Below are 14,719 nucleotides of genomic sequence, written 5' to 3' on the forward strand. Positions count from 1 at the left end.
AATTTTCTCACAAGTATATACACCTTCTTCACGATACTTTGTTGATTCTGACCTTGGTGAATTAACTACTTCCACTTGTTTCACATAATTCATTAACTTTGACCAACCTAAACTTGATGAAGAATATGACCTACGTCTTGTGGAAACACCCATAGAGCTAGTAGTTGAAGCAATCTCTTCATTTCTAATATCCACATTATATAAGGATACATATTCATCATAGAACTCATATAAGGTATGTTGAACTAAATTTATATTCATCGTAGCTTCCTCCTTAGAATATATCTCTGGAAAACACATTTCGATCAACCTTAATTTGACCATTGGATCCAAAACTGAAGCAACAACCATCAATAAACTGCATTCAGCCCAGTACTTCTCAAATTTCTCTTTCATTCTACTAACCATTGTCCTAATGAAAACATTTTCATTTGTAGAATGAAAATTCAGAACTTCTTTTACCCTATATACCTCACTAAAGTACAAATTAGAAGTAGGGTAATCACTCCCATAAATTATATTGGTAACTACATTAAAAACTTCTAAAATCTCACACACCATTTCAACCTTTTCCCATTCATCAAAACTTGGCAAACAATCATAAGTTGGTTCTCTAACTTTAAATCTAGAGAATGCATCTTTGAATTTTAATGCTGAAGACAACATGTCATAAGTAGAGTTCCAACGAGTTGGACAATCAATAACCAACCACTTTTCACCTAGTTCTAGTTGTTGTACAATTTCAGAAAAAAGTGCGAAGTCTAGCTTTAGACATATTTATGAATTTGATACTCTCACGCACATTCTCAATGATATCCTTAATCTGAACAAGACCATCTTGGACTAATAAGTTCATAATATGAGCACAACAATGCACATGAATAACTTCCCACCAGAACCAATTTTTTTTCCTTGAAAAATCTTCTTTCAAAACTCTCATACAAACATATGTAGCATTATCAATTGAGATACTAAATATTTTATTTTGGATTTCCCAATCTTTTAAACACTTGTAAATAGCATCTGCTATACAAACACTCGTTTTTGTAGCTTTCAATTACTGTCAATAAATTTCCTAGTAATAACCATGTATTCAATCTTTTGATTTTGGGACTTCCAAAGATCCGTGGTAAGACTAATCTTGTTTATATCATTTAATAAAATTTTCAATTTCTTTTTCTTTACTTCGTACACCTCCATACACTCCTTCTTAATGGTCTTACGAGATATTTTCTCATAATTCACACTTGCCATCTTCATTACAAAATAAAATCTCCCCTCTTCTACTATCATGAATGGATGTTCATGCATAAGAATCCACGGAGCAATGGGTACTCTCATTTTAACTTGATCATATTTGCCTCCAAAATCCATAAAAGGAAGTCTAGATGGACTCTGATCAACATTAGACCCCACTCCCATTGGTTGAAAGTTTATGATTTTTTGTTTTCTCATTGCCACTTTTCTACTAATAACACTCAAATTGATTTTACAATGAACACACTAAGCCTTTTTTGTACCATTAAGTGATACTTCTTTGAATTCCAACCACACATGAGGCCTTTTTTGTCTTTTTGAAGTATGGGTAGAATCACCTTCATCATCATTTAGGGTACTTTCGTTTGGGCCCACTTCTATTACATTAATAGTTCTAGAGGGTAGTGACTCAAGTGGAGTTGAGTCACTATCTATGGCCATACCAGAACTAGTGTTAATTATTGATGTCAATTAAGGATGAAGTGTTGACATTCTTACTACTACAAAAAAAAACAAAATTACAAGTTAAAAACATAAAGAAAAGAAAGTAATCCATACAACAAAGATCCTACACATAATTTAATATACTTATCAGCAATAATGAGAACAATGCCTATGAAAATTAACAATTCTAGGGGGAACACTTTAATGACATTGACAAGAAAAGACAAAGCAAGATTATCAAAATTGTTGAAGTAGGAACTTGTATGTATCTCCTTAGGGAGGTTTCTACATTAACTATAACTTCAGAACACAATATTCTAAAATAAAATTTCTCAAATAATCCTGACCTTTAAAATTCTTATATCTCTAAAAAAAATCATATGTGGTAGTCATTATTCTGTTATTTCTGGATGATTTATTTTTCAATGACTGTTTTTCTCTATGTCTCTGTCTCTGTCTCTCTCCATCTCTCTTTCACACGCACACACTTCTCCTTTCCCTCACATCACCAAGGACATCGATACAGCCTAGAGAGAAGGTAAGCTTTTGTATCTTAGTGAAACCTAGCTGAAACATGATAAACCAAAAGCAAATAAGAAACCTTAATTTTACTGATGTGACCTTTCCATCTTTGGAAAACAGTTGAGAGTAATAAGCTGCAAGGAACCTTTTTCAAAAAGGATTACCTAAAGTCCTAAAGATTATGGCCTTAATGCAACAAGAAGAACTCCTCAGCTCACTTGCACTAAGAGTCAACCCAGACAACTCCAACCACAGTTTGGAGATTGCTTGGAAGGTGATAATAGCCCTAACCACACTTATTGTCTTGCAAAGTAAAAGAGACCTTTACCCATTCCATGAGACAGAATCAGTAACCTGAACCCTGAAACTTAAGTAATCATGTGAAATAAAAACAAGAACTCCGAGATTTCTTGATTCAAAATGAAGAAAGTGAACAGTGGAGAAACAAAATAGCATAAATGGACATTCTACTTGATGACTTCAAGAACTTGATAGAAGATTTTAAAAGTGGAAGCCCAACATCTTGTCTTTCATGGAGGTAACTAGATGTCATAAACTTTTTAAGCACTTTTCCAACACTGGACTTTTGTCCTAAAGATTGGATTCTACATTTGTAGGCAACCTGATTTACAAGAGGAATCTCAAGAAAGTTCAAAACACAACACCTATTCAACTAATCAATCGCATGTTGGAGATGATCAAATAGAAACAAATCAAGCTGATGCATATTCATTAGATTACAATATGGACAAAGCAAACGGGTCTGACTAATAAAACGAAGCGAGAGCTAGATCTTTCGTAGGGTTAGGTCGGTGACAAAAAAAAAATAGAAGTTTAAATAATACATCTTACCTCTTCCATCGGACCGTCACTTTCGTCGGCGAGGAAGAACTTTAGATGAAGAAATCGAAGAGGAAGAAGATAAAACATGAAGAAATCGTAGATAAAGAAATAGTAGACGAAGAAATCGAAGATGACTGAATCTGAGATAAAGAGTGAGGAATCAAAGAGGGAGAGGGAGAACAAGGGATATGAAGACCAAAATCCCCCATTTCCAATGAATCGTCGCCTGACGAACAACGATTCTAATCTCTAATCCACGATTTCCGTGAGAAAATTGTGTTGACATGGCAGAGGAGACGGGAATGGAAGAGTTGCTCCCGCAGTCCCGCAACTCGACTCTCTTTTGTCTTCTCCCTACTCCCCGGTCCCGACTCCCCCAAATCCCCTGAATCCCGAGCCGCTCATTAAATTAACGAGCCGGCTCGCGAGATTTCGAACCGAACCTAAGTTTGGTCAAACTCGGCTCGTTAATTTAAATGATCCGATCTTGGATCTCGAACTCGGTTCAAGATCTAGGTATATTGAACTGAACCGAGTCGAGCTCGAGCTGCTCGCGAACCGGCTCGGTTTGATGCCACCCCTAATCTTCAGTAGGCAATTGCTTCCACTTCACCAAGCTCTCTTCAATAAATTTATTGCCTTGTTTAATCCATCGTGTATCTAGGATTTTCTCTGGTTCTATGGAACCTACACCTTCATCAGTAATAGGTGAGATCTCTAAGGTAACTTGTCAAGGACCCCCAACATATTTCTTCAAGAGAGAGACATGAAAAATAGGGTGGATCTTTGTGCATGTTGGTAATTATAGTTGGTAAGCGACATTGTTGATTTTCTTCTCAATTAGATAAGGGTCGTAGAACTTGCTAGAAATTTTTTGATGAACTCATTTGAAGGCGGTTTGTTGGCGATAAGGATGTAGCTTAAGGAGGACCATATCACCTGCTTGAACTCCACATGTCACCTCTTTTTGTCAGCCGTTTGTTTCATTCTATTAGTTGCCATGTCCAAATTCTTCTTCAAGTTCTTGAGCAATTCATCTCCGTGTAAGAGGTTTTGATTGACTTCGTTAACCCTAGATAACCCATCAAAATAAAGTGGAATGGAAAGAGGAAACCGACCATACAAGGCTTGGAAAGTTGTCATCCTTGTGGAACTGTGGTAGGTGGCGTTATACCAGAATTTTTCCCAAGATAAATAACTATACCATTTTCGTGGATATTGATAGATGAAGCAGTGGAGGTATTGTTCAACACATCGGTTCACAACTTCTGTTTGTCTGTCGGTCTATGGGTTGTAGGCGGAGCTCAGTTTCAACTTGATGCTTGACATAGTGAATAAATCTTGCCAGAATTTGCTGATAAAGACGGGGTCGCGGTCACTAATGATTGACTTTGGCATGCCATGGAGTTTGAGGATGTGCTCTACAAAAATTTTAGCTACAATCTTTGTAGAAAACGGATGGGATAAAGCAACAAAATGAGCATACTTACTGAGTCTATCTACAACCACCAAAAGACTATCTTTGCCATGGGAGGATGGAAGGCCTTCAATAAAATCCAAACTGATATCATCCCACACCTGACAAGGAATGGGAAGTGGTTGAAGTAATCATGATGGGGCTAGAGTTTCAGTTTTGGTTCTTTGGCAAACTTCGCATTGCGTAATATAATCTCGGACAGACCAGTACATGGATGGCCAATAAAATTGTTGAGCTAGCCTTTTGAATATCCTCAATACTCCAGAATTCCCTACCATTTTGTTGTCGTGAAATTCTTTTAGCAGCTGGTTGCAGATATATTGAGGAACAACTCTCTTTTTTTAGAAACAAAGACCATGTTGTATTGAGTATGGACCGGTGGGATCCGAAGTTGATTGGTGGCTCACTTGCTACATATACGAATCGTTTTGTGTTGCCCTTCTTATGTCATCCCAAAAATTAATCTGTTAGACAAACAAAGGATTATGGAGAGGGCTGTCAGGGCGGCGAGAGAGGGCATCGGCTGCTGAATTTTCTTGTCTTGGCCGATAAAGAATTTCCTAGTCGTAGCACAAAAGCCTGGGTACCCACTTTTGTTGCTCAAGAGTTGCCACAAGTTGATCCAGAAAGTATTTGAGACTCCTGTGATCGGTTCGAATGAAGAATTTATTGCCCAAAAGATAGGGTCGCCAGGTTCGAATTGCTTCCACAATCGCTAGCATTTCCTTGGCATAGATGGACCATGCTCGTTTATTGATTCCCAAAGCACGACTCATAACACACATTTGGCTGGCCCTGTTGAGTAATTCCGTCACCTGAAGCATCAGTTTCAACAATAAAAAGGTCATTAAAATTTGGTATGGCTAAAGTCGGGGTAGTTGTCATGGCTTGTTTGAGCAGATTGAATGCATTTGGTTCTTCTTCAATCCACTAAAAAGCTCCCTTTTTTAGAAGATTGGTAAGAGGGCAAGCCAAAAGTCCATAGTCCCGAACAAATTTTTAGTAATAACCAGTCAAGCTAAAAATTTGTGCAAGTCGGTAATATTAGCCGGTTGTGCCGAAACTACCATGGCCTCAATTTTTGTTGTTGTTTACCTTTACCCCTTGATGCATCACAATATGGCCCAAATACTTCAGTTTTTGTTTTCCAAAATCACACTTGCTTGCTTTGATGAAAAACTGATGTTGGCTCATGACATCTAATGTGGTTATAACATATTGTATATGTAATTCCAAGGTAGGACTATAAACAAGAATATCATAAAAAAGGACTAGAATGAACTTGCGGAGATGAGGATGGATTATTGAATTCATAATGGCTTGGAAGGTGGAAAGGGCGTTGCATAAACCAAAAGACATGACTAGATACTCAAAATGGCCATTATGGGTTCTAAAGGCAGTTTTTTGAATATCAGGAGCATGTACTCGTACCTGTTGATATCTCGCTCACAAGTCTAGTTTGGTGAAATATGTTGCCCCATACAACTCATCTAGCATATCATCTATCGTAGGGATGGAAAATCGATCTTTGATGATAGTTGCGTTTAGTGCTCGATAATCAGTGCAAAATCGCCAAGTGCCATCTTTTTTTTTTACCAACAAAATAGGAGATGAGAATGGACTGGTGCTGGTACGAATGAATCCCATGTTGAGCATATCTTGGACCTATTTTTCAATCTCTGCTTTTTAAAAATATGCATATCTATAGGGTCGAACATTGATGGGTTGAGTACCTTCTTTGAGGGGAATGTGATGGTCAATATCTCGTAAGGGTGGTAGTGTGGTTGGTTCTTTGAACACGTTTGCATAGTCCTTCAATATTTGTTGCATGTTAGGACTGGTGTTTGCCCAGGTGGACTTCTCGACATCATGTGGGTAGACGGCAAACAACATTTGGCTTTGGCGCATCTCTTTCACAACCGACACCAATGATGTCACATGAATGGTATGGTTAATTCCTTGTAATCTTCATGCTCGATTATCCCATTGGAAGTCCATGGTTATTGTTTCCAATTGCAAACCACAGAGCCTAGAATCTCTAATCATTGGATGCCTAAAACCATCAAGTCCCGCTAGGGGTAGAGAATAGAGGGTGAGCAAAAAAGTAATGTCTTGTAAATTCACTTGTACCTTCTCAATGCGACTCTAGTAGATTAATCATTCTCTATTTGCTACGCGGACAACAAACGATTTCATGGGTACCATCGAGAGTTGAAGCAATCGGGCTACTTTCTCACTCAAGAAATTGTGAGTGGATCCACTGTCAATCAACACCATCATGTGTTGAGACCCGATGGTGGTTGCTACTCGCATGGTTCGTGGAGATGTCTAGCCTGATAGTGCATGTAATGAGATTTCTGGTTCGGCTTGATCTCTCAGAGTGTCTTCCATTTGCTATTATTCATCCTCCACCTTGTATTTTTTGGCTTGGTTGCTGGTTTTGCACTCAAGAAAAAGTAGTTGAGGTCCCTGGCAATTGTATCCTGGGGTGAATCTGTCGTTGCAATTGAAACAAAGCCCTTGTGCTCGTCGTTTCTGCATTTCATTCCAACTCAATCTCTTGGGTATTGCTGTTGAAGTAGAACGATTCACTAGAGCGATGTTGTTAGGTATACGGTTCAACAATGGAGATCGTGGGAACCTTCTCCTTCTTGCGATCTGTTTATCCTTCATTCTTACTAAACTGATGGCTTCCTTCAATGTTCTGTGCTTGAACATTCAAATCCCATCAACAATCTCAGGTTTCAATCCTCCCATGAAAGTGCCAATGAGAGCCTTTTGTGGCTAACCGTGAACTCGATTGCCTAACCTCTCTAACTCCTTTTGGTAATCACGAAGGGATCTGACTTGATGAACTCTGGAAAAAGTTTCATCATAATCTTCAGACTTTGTCGGTCTAAAACGAACTCACAATTCCTCTTCAAATGACTCCCAGATCACCAAGCGGCCTTCTTATTGGTAAGCTCCACACACCATTGCTACCATTGATTAACTTCTCCTTCAAGGTGGAGAGATGCTAGAGTGCCTTGAAATTCAAAGAACTGAACTATTTTGAATGAAACTATGTATCTCCCTTATTTATAGTTCCCGTTATAATAAATAGAGTTACAATAATTAGAATGAAACTTTAACAAATTAGCTTCAAACCTTAGCTTCCGGAAATGAGATCTAACTTCTTTGAATTGAGCAACGACATAAATTAAATGAGATCTAACCACTTTGAACGAGCAAGTGCATCTTGAGACTCATCTATCTCTTAAGCTAAAAAATTTGGGATTCTTCTTTCGAACTTTTTTTGTTTCACTTCTTTCGGGAAAAAAAAAACAGAATTTGAAGAAGATATAACGACATTTTGGGTGTCTCTCTCAGCTTTTTTTATCTCTTAAAAATATCAGCTCTAGTTCAGGCTGGGCTACATCTATCTCTGTCCGCTAGCACTAAAAATGGGGAATAAGAATCTGTTTCAGGGCCAAGCGCATGCAGCTCCATCCTGTATTCTTTTCCCGCATTGAAAGCTCGATTGGATGAACCATCATTGACATAAAATTTGATTGACAGGTGGCTGGAGAGTGGAGAGACTTGTATTCTTGCCAGCCAGAGCCTCTACCTGCAACAAGACTCAACAACAAGGGCACATCAATGGACTGACTGTGTTATTACCTACAGGAGCCTCCATTCACCGCTCCCGTTTACCATCTACGGATTCTCTTTTGGAGGTGGATCCTATTTCTTCATCTTTTTAATATCTCAGCCATTACAATCCTAATGCTTTTCCTACGAGTTTCACAAAGCATCATGTTCTCTGACTCAGAGTGGACCACAGCGAAAGGGAACCGAAGGACCAGAGGGGTTGAAGAGGATATCGCCGTCTCCTACCCGAATCTCTCCGGAATCCACTTCTTTTCGATATTTTCACAGGGATGTTGCCAAGACAGAGTAGTGCAGCAGCTGAGGTGTACGATGTGATGATCATGGAGGACGCACGCCGTCCATTCAATGATAAACGCACGAACAATTGTGGCCCCCTCCTTTTTCTCTCTCTCTCTCTCTCTCCCCCTCTCCCCCCGAGAAGACCACTGATCCACAAACTTTTTGTTATCTTTGCTGCTTTTATTATGTGATAAGGCCAAGCAGATGCACTTGAAGTCTGGTCCAGTCGTGCTCGTACCTGCCATTCAGAGCTTTGAACGCCAAACTAGGTGACCCACCTCTTCACCTGCTCGGCTGCTCGTGTTTCTGGGTAGATGAACCAGAAAGCTGAGAAGACCGGTTTTCACTCCGATTCTGTGTTTTCGGTCTCCGCTCTGAAGTGTGACGACACGACTCAGTCATGGAACTTCAGTTGCAGTGCTCTTAACCGCGAGGGGAAGTAGGTCGATGGAGGCATTTGTCTCGCTTTTTACCAAACGAAGAGTTCTCCGTCTTAACGTCCGGCGACAACTTCTCCACGAGAAAAGATGTAAATTTCTTGCTTTTTGCCCACCATATGGGATGATGGAAAACTGACATCATGCAATTGAGATATTTTCTACGAGAAATGAACAAAAAAGTATTAAATTATTAATTCCTCCCCCGAGATATCTTCGAGTTTCAAATCAGAGCCATTCAATAACGAGAATCTTGCATGAATGGACAGCCTTGTTCCGTTATCTCATGCCGAAACATTTTTTCCCTTGTGCGCATGGAAGGAAACAAAAGAACATAACCACTAATTATTTAAACTTCTTTCAGCATCATTTTAGCGAATAATGGAATTAGCGTTATTTATTCATGTGGGTGGGTCTGATATAAATTGACAACTCTGATTATATCTCACCGTAGACGGCTTATCGAAAAGCTATTTGGTGCCGTATGATTAACCACTATCTCAGCCCTCATGTCCTGATCGGACCGATGAGATAGCCATTTTACATGTTTTACACCAAATGGTTTTGGATTGGATCGATGACATAACCATTTTACATGTTTTACACTAAATGGTTTTGGATATGGGTGTGTTGAGCTAAGACTCAAAAATATCTAAGTTAAAATATATAAAAAAAAAATTTGGGACACTCTCAAAAGACAAAAGTTGTTAACAATGGGCTGAAAGTGGTCCAAGAGCTGGTGATTTGTCTCATATCAAGGGATAACATCATAAATAAAAGGTTTTTCCCTCACATGGGGACTTTTATTGAACTCATAAATAAAAGACACTCATGGTGCTTAGGAAGATAGTTACCTTGAGGGGGGAGGGGGTAATGGATATAATCAAAGCTATGATAATTAAGTTTATGTGCTTAAGTGTATATAGTTTGATATAAGTAATAAAAGACAAGGTATTAAAAGTGATGAATGGTTCATGAAAGTCAATACTTCACACACATGGTACAATGATGATCAACTCCCTCTAGCATTTCAAGTGGAACAAGTTTTCTACATAGATAACCTTAAAATGGTGTTCATAGCTTGTAGTTTAAAATGTGGTTTTGAGAAATGTTTTCGATGTTTCAAAGTAACAAATAACCACTATTTGTGAAATAGACGTCTTCTAACAAGCGTTGTCAAATGTCAACATTCAAGTTGTCCAAAGGAATGTACAAATATGCCAATTTTGAGGGTAGAAATAAAGATGAGAAAGAAATGTTAAAGGTAGAGGACAAATACGACATTGAAAAAGAAGAGGAAGTAAAAGATGATATTCAAATGGATAACAATGAACCTAAGTAATTTTCATTTTTAATGATGTTATTGGATAATAGAAGTACCATTATTTATTTATTTCCAATTAGTTTAGGGTTTAGGGTTTAGGGTCTATTTAGTTCTACAAAGACTTATATCGTACATAATTGTATATGTTATCTGGTATAATGCTCCCTCGTGCACCACATATACCGCTTGTATTACATGCATCACCTAGGAGAGTTCCTTGTTAGATGTGCTCTCCGAAGTTGCATGAGAACGAATTCCTTAGTGACGAGGATTATGGTGTAGACACCTAAGGTGCATATTACACCTCTATCTATAAAATTTAACAAAATTGTGTTTAACCAACTAGTTTATTTATTTATATTGTGGGTAATTATAACTTCTTTATGCATATAGGTACATCTTCCTCCACCCCTCTCACTAAAACGAGGACATGGCACAACTAAGGATTGTAGAGTGGATGAAGTTATGAGGATTCTCAAAGGAAATATTCCTCTAAAGATCCGAGATACCCAATGGAGAGCCACAATGACCTACAATACCCTCCTCACCCATTAGGTGGTAAATGTTCCAAAGTTTAAGAGCCCCATGGACGAGTAGTTAGCACATGGGCATCTTCACATTGGGTAAACATTAAATATTTATTAACTATTTTTTACACGTCTTTGGATTGTTACTAATTTTGATCATAATGTCCTACGTTCATTTATAAGGAATTTTTTTATGTTGATTTACTGAATGACAATATCACAACGCAAGGTGAGGACTTTTTTTTTTATGTTAATGCCTCTTGGCACGTTCGTTATGGGGCTACATGGTAGTGCAAGAACTAAGAAAAATATGTAAATGTAATAGTTTATCCTTATTGAAGAGACACATATTATTTATTGTGTTGTCTTCAATAGAACGAGATGTGATAGATGATGGAAGAGGTGATTGTAGCTACAACCCCCATGGATGAGAAAACAATAGTGTGACTCGTCCTCATGAGCTTGTTCCTCAGTTACATGGTATGAATATGAAGTTTGAGCATTATGAGATAAGTCAATTTTCCCTATAGTTGCCCGAGGACAATGTAGCTATTACCCTAATGGAAGAGCAAGCAATAGTGCAATTTGTCCTCACTCACGAACCTGGCTACATCAAAGGGTTGGATATTTGCTAGTCGTCTCTTCCTAGAACAACACAAATATTTGCCACTAGTACATCATAGCACGAGGACTAGTTGTGCCACACTCAGAAGGAGATATAATCTATATGAGCGAGAAAATAAAATCCTAGATAGTTTCTTTTATAAGTTGTAGGTACACTCAAAATAGAAAGAATTTAAAAGTCTTGATCAAATCAAATTAAAAAGTTGATGTTAGGCTCTACATTTACTAAGGTTTACTTGATCTTAAGAGTAGTCGACTTCAATCTTCAAGACCACAAGATTGGCGATGCAGCCACCTTGAGGCATGTGGTGTCGTGTTCAATCGGTCAACATCTTTGACTTTAGATTGAGGTAGGACCTCTGCTAAAGCTAACCAAAGATATAGATTATCCATTAAAAGTTCATTGATTGAAGATTAATGTTCTAGATCTTTTTATTGTATTGTGGCACATAAATCATACTCAGTAAGCAACATATAGCGCCAACAAGAGTGTCGAGTGGCACAATATTAAGTTTCATGTCATCTAACTCACGACATAACCAAGAGAGGGGTTTGACCTCATCATATGTCACAAGCTGAGGAGAAGAAGAGTTAACTTTGCCATGTATTGGGATTTTGTTAGAAGAAGACTTAACTTTACTACGTGTTGATCATGATCTCGTGAGAAGAAGACTTGGTTTTTGCCATACGTTGTGATTTCATGAGAAAAAAGACTTGACTGAAGAAGACTTAACTTTACTATGTGTCGTGATTTAATTAAAAGAAAACTTAGCCTTGCCACATGTCATAATTTCATGAAATATGGACTTAGCAAAGAGAGATAGAGGGAGAGAAATGTAGGTTGGTTAAATAAACTCCACTCTCCTAAAAGGGGGGTTAGTTAACAAAATGGATTTTTGAAGTTCAAGTTTATGTCCAACATGAAGATCATGTAAGTCATATACATGAACTTCATCTTCGCACTTGGAGTTAGTGTTGACGCCTTCATGTATAGGAAAACAATTTTCACCCATTAGAAAAACATAAAAAATAAGAGAATCCCTAAACCTTTACAGTACACTAATAATTACAACATGATCCTTGAACCCCAAATTAGGTAAAACAATCATTATTACTACACGAATAAGCTATTTAATGTATAATTAAAATATACTAATATATTTATTAATTGAATCAGATATTTTATTATGCATTAATATTGTAATTACGTGAACCAATGAAATATGCACATGATGAATTACAAGTAATAAATAAATAACATTATAAATAACAAAAACGAAAGTAATATGTTTAGCTATTAATTTATTAATAACATATGATATACTATAACCTAAAAAATGAATGATTTAAGAGGAAAAATTGATCTAACCATAACTTTAATACACTATATATTTGTACGTAATATTACCATTATTAAATCACTAATATAATACAATAAATAAAAAATAAATATAATGAGTAAATAAAGAATTATTTTATTAAAAACGTAATATGGTGTAGTGTTAATTAATAATATATTTTCACAAAATTGAAATTAATCAATTGATCAAATGTATATTGTAACTATATTTTATTTACCAGACTTAAATATCTAGTTTAATATAGTAATAAAATTTAATAAAAATAATATATAAATAAATATACAAATTTATTACTAATGTAATAAAGTTTTATTGTAATAACCAGTTCGTGATTAGTATTAAAATCATCAAATTACAAGTTTAGTACATAAGAACAACACATGTTCAAAAACAATAAAAGATATAATCATCAGTTATCATTCCACATGCAAGTCGTTATGTCATCTCAAAATTGTGCGGCTCTTATAGATTCTAATACACGCTGCCTCCGAAAGCAGGTTACTTGGCTATCCTCTTCCACAAGACCATCGCTATCATCGTTGTATGTATCGTCCATTGCACGTAACTGGACCTCATCACCTCCTCCACCGCATCATTTGAATCATCATCTTCCAAATCAAATATATCATTCTAATCCTCTCTACGTATATAATTGTGCAATATGCAACAAGCAATGATAATTTTTGTTTGCATCTTAAAAGATCAAGCATTTTGTTGTCTTCTTCAAAGCTCCAAAAGTCATATGATCGACCACTTGGTTGTTTTCTTGTAGCCATTTTCAATCTAAATTCGAGATTGTCCTTATGGAAAAAACTTTATCAGACAACCATTACCCATCACGAAAACAAAAACCACAAAAAAGAAAATACCATGTGGTGGATATTTATAACACCCGAATCTCCTCACCACATGGCAAAAACATTCCAAAGCACTTAAAAAATTTTAAACAACATTCTAAAATATTCCAAAATTAATCAACTATTTCCATTGGAGATGCACTAAACAATGCAAACACGCACACACATCAAGTCCAAATTCACCGAACACCCCTGGTACAGCCCCATATGACTTCACAATCACTATGAACTGTACCTCGTCAGTGATGGGGGTCGGGTTTTGTTAGCTAATGGACGCCCGTGTAGGGGACTCAACCTTGTTTGAACTGGACTAAACACTCTAAACCGTAATTGAGAACCTTAAAAAAACCCTAGACCCTAAACCCTAATTCCATAAGTTAAACAAAAAACCCTAGATCTTAAAAACCCCAAAAGCCCCAAACCCTAAACCCTAAACCCTAAACCCTAAAAACACTAAACCCTAACCCTAATAAAAAATTAGACCCTAAACCGTAACACTAAATCCCACAATTATACACAAATAACCCCAAATTAGGCATTGAAACTAAAATTAAATCAAATACAACACTCATTTAATCAAAAAAACAAATTTAGGGTTTAGTCATACCTTCTGAAATTTGGGGAAAACCGAAGCCGACGGCTGAAATCAAAGCCGAATGGGGAAATCGATGCCGAATCGAAGTAGAAATTAAGAAATCGAAGCCCAAACGAAACCAAAATAGGGGAAATCACAGGAAATCGGAAGGTATTTTTTGGGAAAAGATAATAGCGAGAGGGATAAGGGAGTGAGATGCAAAGAGGGAGAAGAGACAGAGAGAAGAGAGGGAGAAGCAAGCGAGAGGTTCAGAGGGAGAGCGAGTCCGAGATGGAGAGAAGGATGCCGAAAGGACGTTCGCAGCGAGAGATGGAGGCTGTAGAGAGGGAGACCGGAGAGGGACGGTGGAGACGAGAGGAGCAGAGAGCTCGGGGTTTAGGGAGATGAGAGAGAAGCTGCAAGAACGAGAGAGGGGTACGGGAACGAAATGGCAGAAATGAACGAGAGGGTGTGCGGCAGAGAGAGCCCCACGCTTGTTTCATGTACATGATTCTCAAAATCGGGTAGAAAGCACTTTCTGC

Source organism: Aristolochia californica, unplaced genomic scaffold, assembly GCF_029961685.1.
Source record: "Aristolochia californica isolate CCGP_79_NKW_82.1479 unplaced genomic scaffold, dmAriCali1.0.hap1 SCAF_13, whole genome shotgun sequence".
NCBI lineage: Eukaryota > Viridiplantae > Streptophyta > Magnoliopsida > Piperales > Aristolochiaceae > Aristolochia > Aristolochia californica.